Raw genomic sequence first — 10,820 nt, forward strand, 5'->3', positions numbered from 1 at the left:
AGCGGGGGCCACTCTTCATCGCGGTGCGCGGGCCTCTCACTATCGCGGCCTCTCGTTGCGGAGCACAGGCTCCAGACGCGCAGGCTCAGTAGTTGTGGCTCACGGGCCCAGTTGCTCCGCGGCATGTGGGATCTTCCCAGACCAGGGCTCGAACCCGTGTCCCCTGCATTAGCAGGCAGATTCTCAACCACTGCGCCACCAGGGAAGCCCGAGACACCTGTTTTTGACCTGTTTTTCCCAGGTCAAAAACATTTGGGAAAAGCTCCCTCTTATTTCCCCCTCTTAGAGATTTGAGATAAAACCTGAATATTAAAGGCTAAAGAAAGCTGTTTAACTTTGTTTAGTGCAGAATTTCCCAAACCAACTTGATCCTCCACCCCAATCTTTTCCCCCAAAGAACACATAGTTATATAGAGAGAGACTTTAAGTCATCTGCTCTGGTCCACAGAGCTCCAAGCTGAGTCTCCTGTGTGCTGCCTATGTGGCCTGACCTGTTCAGGACAAATACAGACCTCTTTAAACTCTCCAGGGGGACCTGAGATCAGTTTGTTTTCATGGACTGTTACCTGCTACCTGCTAAGGAAATGTTACCTTCTGCCCCAGCTTTCCTATTGATGTTATCCATTTTTAGATGGAGGTTCTGGCACAACAGGAAGCCTTCTGTGCTACTGATGTTGGGCAGCACCCGCTGAAGCCATGAACTTTAAGTATTATGATCAACTCTCAAATAACCACCAGTGGACGGTCAGCTTGGTGCTTCCTCAGCTGTCTTTCTGGGCTCCACAGTCATTGACAGCATGGGCCAAGCCAAGAGAGGATTCTAATTAGATGCAGAGTAAAATTAAAATCCAAACATATATGAGTGGTGTGTATGTATGAGAGACAGAGATTGTGCCTCATTACATGACTGTTTTTCATTACTTCCAGAGCCACGTGGATGTTAATCAACTAGTTTGAATTGTCCATCTTCTCATTGCAAAACACAAAGTGTAGGCTATACTATCACGATGATGTTGAGGATACACAGTTCAAGTATCACCGTTGGGTAGAGAAGCCCCTGAAGTTGTTTACTGCATGGGAAAGAGGGTAGGGTTACCTGACTTGGGTCACGTTCTGGGACAGCTTAGGCATTTGATCTAAGACACCACCACTGAAGATACACAAGAACAAGCCCCTGCTACCCTTTCCCTTTATTCACCAGGAAGACTACAGGACTTCAAGTTAGAAATTAGTCAATACTCTATGCACAGGTCCTGAACATTTTGGTTAGCACTGAGATCCAATTAGACTCTCCACTCTTGACTGCAGCTCAAAATTCAAACAAATCAGTCATACCTGCTGGAAAAGAAGGTTGGAGAGTCAGCCTGTGCAGCACCTCTGTTCCTGGAACACAGGAACCATGAAGCCTGTCTGCCTGTACCTTCACTCTGCACACCTACTCAGAACAAGAGAGCTGGTTAGAGCCAAAGACCAACTATATGGATTACTGGTTCCGCCTCAGCGCAGATTGGCTTTGCTCTTTGGAAACCTCTGCTCTCACCTGTGAATCTGGAAAACAATGAATGCACTTTTATAAGCCTCTGCAAACCAAGGAGAACAAAACTCAAAATAGCTGGAAGAAACGAGATAAGGAATCAAAACTACCTTTTGATCTTAACACCACTTGAGATTTCTTGGGAAATTATCCCCCCCAAACTCCCTTTTATAGGAAGACAAAGGGAGCAAAAATTAAATGGTTTGCCTACAGTCGAAGGGAGAGGGCACAGCTGAAACATGATGGAAATAAGAGCTCTCAGCCCGTCAGGTCACAGGTTCTAGGGGTTAAAGTTCAGAGAAAACTGCCCACGAAGTACCCGAAGTACTGGGGAATAAACAACACGCAGCGAGGCCATCAGCTGGATGCTCACTGGAGGGAAAAAAAAGAGTTTGAAGCCCTCAATCACCAACCCGTCCCCACAGATTGGGGTGGGACAGCGGGGGGGAGTTAACGTGCATGCAGTCGGGGGCTGCTATCACTGCCTCGGCACGGAAGGGACTCCCACCTTGTTGTTGAGGGGCTGACGCATTGTCTTCTGATTCAATGTCTCCCTGGTGTGGAGAACAGCTGTAGCGGATGTCCAACATGCCTCTGCCCAGTTCCCAAGAACAAGAAACGAGCTTTTGTTTTGTTTTCTCTCTCCATTGGCTCTTCCAGGTAGTAGCTAAGGCTGGGAAGAAGCAGAGAATAAACGTCTGCTCAAGGGCACTTTCAGATCCAAACCCACAGCGTGGCATAAATCTGTCATTTTTGGTTCCGCAGGACGGGCAATGGCCGACCCGAAAGGCGGTGAAATTGGCCAGGTGTTGACCTGGGAGCGCGCGGGGTGAAGAGAGACATTTCTTTATCACGGCCACGGATGCGCCTGTGGTGGGGGTGAGGGTCTATTTTCAGCCTGTGAAGGAGGCTGAGCGACGGGAGAATGATTTCTCCACGACAAAGGGAAGCGCAGCCTGCAGGTCTGTGCAGCCCCTGGGTTGCTGCATCCACGTGGTCTCCCTGGTTAGTTGCTGAACCTGTCAGAGCGCGAGAAATCCAACTGCCAGGAGGTGGGATGTTGGCGTTTAAATGCTTAAATAAACCACATCTGTAGGAGGGCAGAACCCATGGGTCGTTTCTGGGCCCTGGGTTTTGAGAAAAGTGGTAATAGTGATATGTGAATAAGACAAAGCTCTAGACGGTGGAATTCCTTTGAATTATTATTCTAACTCTGTCCCCAAATGAACCTCAAGTATTTCCAATGAATTTATTTTCTCTATCTTTCTATCCATGCATTTATCTGTCTACTTTGATCACAGCCTGAAAATTAGATTGTTTGCTTGCGGATGAAGAGGGATAGTTCCCACCCAGCAAGGCCATTCCAGCAGTGATTCGGCATTAATATAAACTAATCCCCACAGTGATAAAGAAAAACCATGGGGTGCGACAGAAAGATGCAGGCTTTGGTGACAGGCGGGCCATTTGTGTGCAAATTCCAGCTCAAATATTTAAGTTTAAACCCTCAGCCTCAACTGTCTCATCCCTAAGTGGGAATGATAGCATCACCTTACAAAACTGTTGTGGGCATTGGAGGTTATCCTGTAAAGTGAAGCTCAGGGCACCTCGTAAGCATACACATGGCTGCTGTCACTACTGTTATTATTGTATTGATATTATTACCGTTTCTGCAAAATCAGGGAAGCACTGTCACTAGGCGGAACACTAGTCTACTGAGGACGGACTTCAGATATTATCAAGGCGAGGCTGGGAGAAAGGAGGAGTCCAGCTGCCACGGAGGGTGGGCAGGAGGGCGGGAGGTAGCGGGCCTGCGACAGGTGGGTATCAGGCCCCAGACCCAGGGGGTGGTGAGGAGAGAGGAAGGGTAATGATGAAAGTTCTCGACTGGGGAGGAGCAGACTTCAGGCCTAAACAGTTCTGCCTGGACAAGACAAAGAAGAAATGGACCAGAGCCAAGGAACATGCTGCCGGGGAGGGGACAGAAGGGAGCCCATTTCCTGGGTTCCTCTTGCAGAAGGTGTGCAGCTGCTCCCCTCAGGGGAAGGATGGGAGGGCCCCTCTTAGGGGCTTCAGGAGGAGGCTGGAAGGCACAGACGACAAGGGCAGTATATTCTCCAAACCTTGTTGACTGCTTACCTGACTTGTTCTGGCAACGTCCATATACATATTTGTATGGATACGTTATTCATCTTTATTGATGATGTATTTGTATGGCTTAGGTAAAATTTCTTAAAAACACAAAGATCTGCTGTAAAACATTGTGCCTGTAGTTAACAATACTGTGTTATGCACTTAAAAAATTTGGCAACAGGGTAGATCTCATGTTAAGTGTTCTTACCATAATTTTTTGTTTAAATTCAATGTTTTTTTAAATAAAAAGATCCAATGGATCTTCTTTCACATCCAATTTCAGATACTCCTGGCCCCCAAAACAGGTGGTAGGGCCAGGGGTAAAGTCTTTCCCCTCCACCCTTAGAAAGAGAACTCATTTCTCTTTCTCTAATACCACAGGTCTGAAAGTAGTGTTACGTACTTGTTCTTGTAGGTAGGAGCGTTAAAATTAGTGAGATAAAAACATTTGGCGACTATTGGTTTATGTAATAAAAGCACAGAGAGCCCAAATTGATGCTCTTTGTGAAAAACCATAGGTGATAGAAACAGAAGGGTTACCACTTGTACAAGTGAGGGATGTTGATTTTTTTATTCTCTTGTCACTTACAAACCTGAACCTGACACTTCATTTGTACACCGCTCAGACCAAAATAAGAGCTGCTTCGTTTGGCCCTGGTGAGCTGCGTGGGCAGGCATGGCGGTGACACAACTCCCGGTGTCGTCCGGCAGAGGGCGGCACCGAGCCCAGCCAGGCAGCTGTGCTAAGAACAAGGGCACTCTGCAAGGGTGGGCCTCACCTGGCTTGCCTGCTCTCAGCCCAGCTTCTGCGGGCTGCCTGTGCTCCCTCTTTTTACCATCACGATCCACCCCTTCCTGACTGTGTGTGTGATCTCCCCATGCCTGGAATGCTTCTGCTCCTCCGCTGCAATCCCCTTCAGCTACTCATCAAGCCCTATTCATCTTATAAACTCAACTTAAGCTCTTGAAAATGGATTGCTCCCATTTTTTTGTCCCCCACTCAATAGCCAGTCCAATAACTACCTGTTTGTTTGCATTTCTGTCATTCTGCTTTGCCATGAGCTCCATGAGGGCAAGGATTGCATCTCAGTGGTCTTTGGGTCCTCCTGGCCCAGCAGACTCAATCATCGGGGATTCAGTAATTTATTGTTGAAGGATTTTCTTCTCTGCCTCACCATGTCTTGTCCTCTGCCGTGTCCTGAAGCATCTGCTCAGGAGCTTTTATGACTTTTCCTGCACTTCGGTTATCTATTGCCCCAGGATAAACCACCCCAAAATGTAATGACTAAGAGCACGATGTATTAATTCTTATGATTCTGTGGGTTGGTTGACCTTACATCAACAATTCTTCTGCCCCATATGGTGTAGATTGTGGTCACTTATGTGGCTGCTTTCAGCTGGGAGCTCAGTTGGGCCAGAACAGCCAAGAAGACTTCACTCAGATGGCAGGTGGTTGGTCCTGGCCATTGGCTGGAGCCTCTGAGTTCTCCCCACCTGTGCTTCTCTTCATCTCACAGTCTAGTTGGGCTCCCTCACACTATGGCAGCTGGGTTCCAAGAGAGTGGAAGCTGCCTATGCCCAGAACTTTCACTGCATTTGGTTGGCCAAAGCAAGTCACAAGGCCAGCCCAGAGTCAAGGGAGAAGAGAGAGAACACCCCTCTTGATGTAGGAGAAACTTATGTATACAGGGAGGGGAGAAATTGTTTGTGGCCAGCTTTAAAGACAATCTCCCCACCATGGACAGTCCTTATTACAGTACCTTTATTCTTACTGAAGGATTTTCTTCACTCTAATATGCTCGGCAACTTGCTGGCTATCTGGAGATTTGCAATCTCCCTGCTATCTGCCTGCCTTCCAGGCTGCAGATCAAGTCCTTTGCTGAAACAATTGGGGTGAGGAAGCCTTTGAAACCTCCTTTGACAGGGAACAGTCACCTCCTGTTTGGTGTCTGATGTGGGAAAAAGATATGCAACTGTGCAGAAATTTGGATACTTCTTTAAACATCTTCCGCAAGAACATCACATGGTTTCACCAATTAATTTTGTTCAGTGAGGGCAGACTAACCACTGCAGCAATAAACTCCACAATCTCAGAGGCTTAACACATGAGGCTTTAGTTCTTACTCATGTAACAGCCCAATGTGGGCCCAAGTCAGTGGGGTACCTGGCTCCATGCAGTCACTCAGGGACCCAGGATGGAGGCAACTCTGCCACCTTCAACCCATGATTTCCAAGGTCATCCTGGGCATACATCCAGCGAGTGGAGGGGAAAAAGCACAGGAGATTTTTATAGGCGAGCCCTGGAAATGGCACAGATCATTTCCTCTCTCTTTCCGTTGTCTACATTTCAGTCACATGGCCAAAGTGAACTATGATGGAAACCAGGACATGTGGTCCTGCTGAGTAACCAGGAAGAAGAGGAAGCAAGTTCAATGATGAACCAGCAGTCCCTGCCACAATGTCCCGGACCATACAAATTACACACAGAGTATCACTCATGCCTGTTAGTTCACAGCTCACACTCGTTGTGAGCACACAAACCTGTGAAGAGGAGGGTGAGCATACCTATAAAATTAAGGAGTGTTTAGCAAGAAACTTGAGCACATCTTCCCTCAACTTTCCCTGTGTATGGAAAAAAACGTTTCCAGGCTTGTGCACAGCGCCATCTGCTGCTCCGAAGAAAAAGCAGGAAGGGATCCCAGTAACCAGGCAGAAGAGTCAGAAATTAGTACACCCTCTGGAATCATAACTGGTTTGGTAACATAGAAGATTAGAGGAAATTCGTGCAGCAGTCATTTTCATTTAATAGGCGCCAACTAAAAATTGTGAGGACGAATGTTTGGTTTCTTGGCTTAGCTTACTTTTCTGTGAAATTAAACTAAGAGGTCAACACAGGAATGAGAGTCAAGAAGAGTACGTGGGGCTTCCCTGGTGGCGCAGTGGTTGAGAATCTGCCTGCCAATGCAGGGGACACGGGTTCGAGCCCTGGTCTGGGAAGATCCCACATGCCGCAGAGCAGCTGGGCCCGTGAGCCACAATTACTGAGCCTGCGCATCTGGAGCCTGTGCTCCGCAACAAGAGAGGCCCGCGCACCGCGATGAAGAGTGGCCCCCACTTGCCACAACTAGAGAAAGCCCTCGCACAGAAACGAAGACCCAACACAGCCATGAATAAATAAAATAAATAATAAATAAATAAATTAAAAAAAAAAAAAAAAGAAGAGTATGTGAACGTGCTCGTGGAAGAAGGGAGCTGAGTCCAGTGAAGTGCTTGACTGGAGTTCAGAGACCTCGCTTTTAGTGCCAGCTTTGCCATTACCCGGGCTGTAGTTTCCTCAGTTTTAAAATGAGAAAATAAGAAGATGTTTGTAGATCTCTTCCAGCAGGGAGTTCTAACCCAGTCATAGAGGTCGTATATGACCCATATTAAAGATGGCGGTTGAAGCCATATGAATACATTGGATCCCCCAAGGAGAGTGGCTTTGGTTTTTTTTTTTTTATTCCAACCCAACCAGGGATTGAACCCGCACCCTCAGCAGTGAAAGCACCGAATCTTAACCACTGGACTGCCAGGGAAGTCCCCAAATCCATATGTTTTAATTTCCATGTAAGAAGCATTATTCCTTGCATTTAAGGAAACATAATATGCGTGTATTTCTTAAGTAACTAAGTAGGACTCACTGACTTGGCAAAGTTGGTTATGGGGAAGAGAGTTTGTAGCCTGGTGCAACCGGGTGGCTGATGAATTCCTACAACTGACTAATAACAATAGTAGTTAACCGACTTTGGAGCATCAACTATGAGTCAGGCACATTCTAATTGTCTTACATAGATTATCTCACTTATTACAACAACCCCTGTGAGGAGTACAACTGTTGGCCCGTTTTACAGAAGAGGAAACTGAGACACAGCAAATACTGGTGGAAGAAAAAATTAGAAATGGAGAGGAAGGGAGAGTGTGACAGACTCTCCACCAAACTTGGGTGCTATGCTCCCCTCCCACGCATTTAGGTGGCCCAATGGAGTGGGACAGCAGTAATGTGACACTAAAACTCAGATGGGCCTTTGCCATCCTCTTTTCTGCTCCCTCCTTCTCACACCAAGGCAACCTTGGAAGCCACATATTGAAGGTGGCTGCAACTCCTTGAGTCTGGATCCCTGAATGACCGTGTGGAGTGGATCTCCTGTGCCCATTTCACCCTCCGTCTCCTGACCCGGAACTTTTGCCTTGGACTGTTACACAGATGAGAAATACATTTTTACTGGTTAAGCTACTAAGAATTGGGAGTATCTTTGTCACAGCAATAATATAGAGTGCACATCTTGTTATAACTAATTAAAACTGAGTGGGAAGTGAAGACAATAGATTAAATATTGGGCAAGTTGAGATTGAAATCTTGTGGGACAACTAAATGAAAATGTCTAACAGGCAAGCAGTGGAAGTTTGTAGAGACACAGGGAGTCATTTTTACATATGCAAATTCACCTGTGCGGGCTCAGTCTTAAATAAATAAATAATGGAGAGTGGGGAAGAATTATTTAAATTGTTTTCTTTATGCAATTTTACCCTATGGCTCCAGGCTCTAACCTGGAGCCATAGGCTCTAACCTGATGGAGAAATGGGAGGTGTGAATCTGCTCTTCCTCCAAATGGGTTCATTTCCCTTGTAGGTCTTCACAATATGAAAATCTCACCATTCTGAGTATAATTCCAGTCTTTAAAGAAACATTTTCCTGCATAATAGCTCCAAATTTGAGCCAGCTGTTTCATCTCTAATTCAACTGAGAAAACAATGAACAAGTCTCATGTGGACAAATGCTATCCTTACCTCTGACCCTGATCTTAGAACTCAACCCCCTACAAGATGCAACTACCGTGTAAGTTTGGGAATTAGTGTTTTCAAGATGGCAGCTGAATTCATGGGAGAGGATTGGCTTTCTTGGGGGAAATGCATAGAGTAAAATGAGGAGAGGACAAAAGATGGAACCGTGGGGAACTCCAACCTATGGGAGGTGGGTGGAGAGGAGTAGGTCCTAAAGGCTAATGACAGAAGGAACAGGGGAGAGGGGGAGGAGGACCAGGAGTATTTAGTGCCCCCAAAGCCAAAGGAGAACAGAATGCCAAAGAGTGAATAATCGATTACTTCAAAACTAAAAAAAAAAAAAAAAAAAAAAAAAGCTGAGAAAAGGGTAAATGGATTTGACAATAAAAATATCATTCGCAACTTTTGCCAGAGCAATTTAAATGGAGTTGCAGACATAAAAATCAGATGTTAATGGATTAAAAAAATAAATGAGAGGTGAGGAAGAGGGAGCAGGGTGCTGAGAAGTCTGGTGATGAAGGCACAGCCAGAGACGGGGGAGGGCTTGGGAGTCAGCAGGTCAAATCCTCCCCCACAGTTTTCTAGCTGTCCAACTACCCTCAGATTCGGTCTCTTATCTGTGAAATGGGCTTAATAATGCCTGTCTCAGAGAGGTTTCTGAGGATGAAATGAGAGGACAGGTACAATTGTGCTTTAAGAAGCCAAACAACTCGGAATGGGTGTAAGTCATGGGTGTTGCAGACATTCTAAAATCTTCCTCTCCATAGAGCAGAATCTACACAGAGCTGAGCACTGCACACAAATGTCATCTCCTCATAGAACTGCTACTGACGTGTGCTTGGAGGGGGTGGTGATTTGAGGAATGTCATGGGAGCACCCTGTGAAACTCTGGTTCACTTGATGAAAAGATGTTAAAGATGTTTTTTATTATATTACACAGCTTCATCCTAAAGACGACTTCTGGGAGTATCCTCTCTGGTCTTAATTGCATAATTAGTTCTGTAAGTAAATGTGTTTCTCCTGAACAATTGGCCTGTTTTATCTCATGAGTAACCGATCAGGTTTCCCTTTATGCAATGGTTACTAGAAAGCTCAGAGACAAAGGCCATGAACGCATTTTGTACTAGTTCTTCTCCAGTTCTCTTTCATGTCCCTACCCTTGTTCTTCTCATATTTAAGACCTGTGTCATACGGCTTTTTATTGTGCATTCTTATAAATAGTCTTAAACGTTTCCTCTTACAAGGAAGAATATAAGTAATGTTTCGGGGCGGATAAAAAGAAACAAAGTTGAGTTATTTGTAGTGAGGTGGATGGACCTAGAGACTGTCATACAGAGTGAAGTAAGTCAGAAAGAGAAAAACAAATACCATATGCTAACACATATATATGGAATCTAAAAAAAAAAAAAAAAGGTTCTGAAGAACCTAGGGGCAGGACAGGAATAAAGACGCAGACGTAGAGAATGAACTTGAGGACACAGGGAGGGGGAAGGGTAAGTTGGGACGAAGTGAGAGAGTGGCATGGACTTACATATACTACCACATGTAAAATAGATAGCTAGTGGGAAGCAGCCACATGGCACAGGGAGATCAGCTCCGTGCTATGTGACCACCTAGAGGGGTGGGATAGGGAGGGTGGGAGGGAGACGCAAGAGGGAGGAGATATGGGGATATATGTATATGTAGAGCTGATTCACTTTGTTATAAAGCAGAAACTAACACACCATTGTAAAGCAATTATACTCCAATAAAGATGTTTAAAAAAAAAAGTTTCAGGGCGGTGCTGAATAATTTTTAGCCCCATATTAGAGTTGATTTTCAAGTACATATTAACATCTCTCCAATCTATCTATATATCCCAAGAAACTTGCTCCTGTGTACCTCCCTCAACACCAGAGCTCATGACAATAGCTAACACTGAGCTTTTACTATGTGGGCTGTTCTAAGCGCTGTGTATGTATGGATTCATTTAAGCATCACAAGACCCTATTTGTGTCTACCTTACAGATTAGGAAACTGAGGCACAGCAAAGCCACACAGATAGTAAGTGACGGATCTAAGATTAAAAACCCAACTGTCTGGCTCCAGAGTCGGCCCCCTTTCCCACCAAGTGTGGTGGTGGTAGTATATAGTAATACCCCTTCTCTACACGGTCAGTGAAAACTCCTGGACAAAATTGGCTTAAATATTTTGTTTTTGATGCTTTGTGGTTGTTGGGAAGAAGAGCTGGAGAAGAAAAACAAAGTAGCTATATTAAAGTGTCTTTCACGTAATGAGATAGGCAAAATATAGCTAAATATAATAATATGTCTAAGCATAAATCTTCAGGAATACA

General features: G+C 45.3%; 1 long non-coding RNA gene across 1 annotated transcript in view; it reads right to left on the reverse strand.

Moving 5' to 3' along the window:
• Window positions 1-10,561, reverse strand: part of LOC309625731 — a 29,327-nt gene extending 18,766 nt beyond the window's left edge. Inside the window, exons 1-2 of the long non-coding RNA XR_014242714.1 lie at window positions 6,897-10,561; window positions 218-6,587 (exon numbers count right to left, since the gene is read on the reverse strand). This is a non-coding gene — a long non-coding RNA (uncharacterized lncRNA). The remainder of the gene's footprint in view (window positions 1-217; window positions 6,588-6,896) is intronic.
• Between the last annotated feature and the right edge of the window lie 259 nt (window positions 10,562-10,820).

This window comes from Balaenoptera borealis (assembly GCF_965194805.1).
Source record: "Balaenoptera borealis genome assembly, chromosome: 3".
Classification (NCBI taxonomy): domain Eukaryota; kingdom Metazoa; phylum Chordata; class Mammalia; order Artiodactyla; family Balaenopteridae; genus Balaenoptera; species Balaenoptera borealis.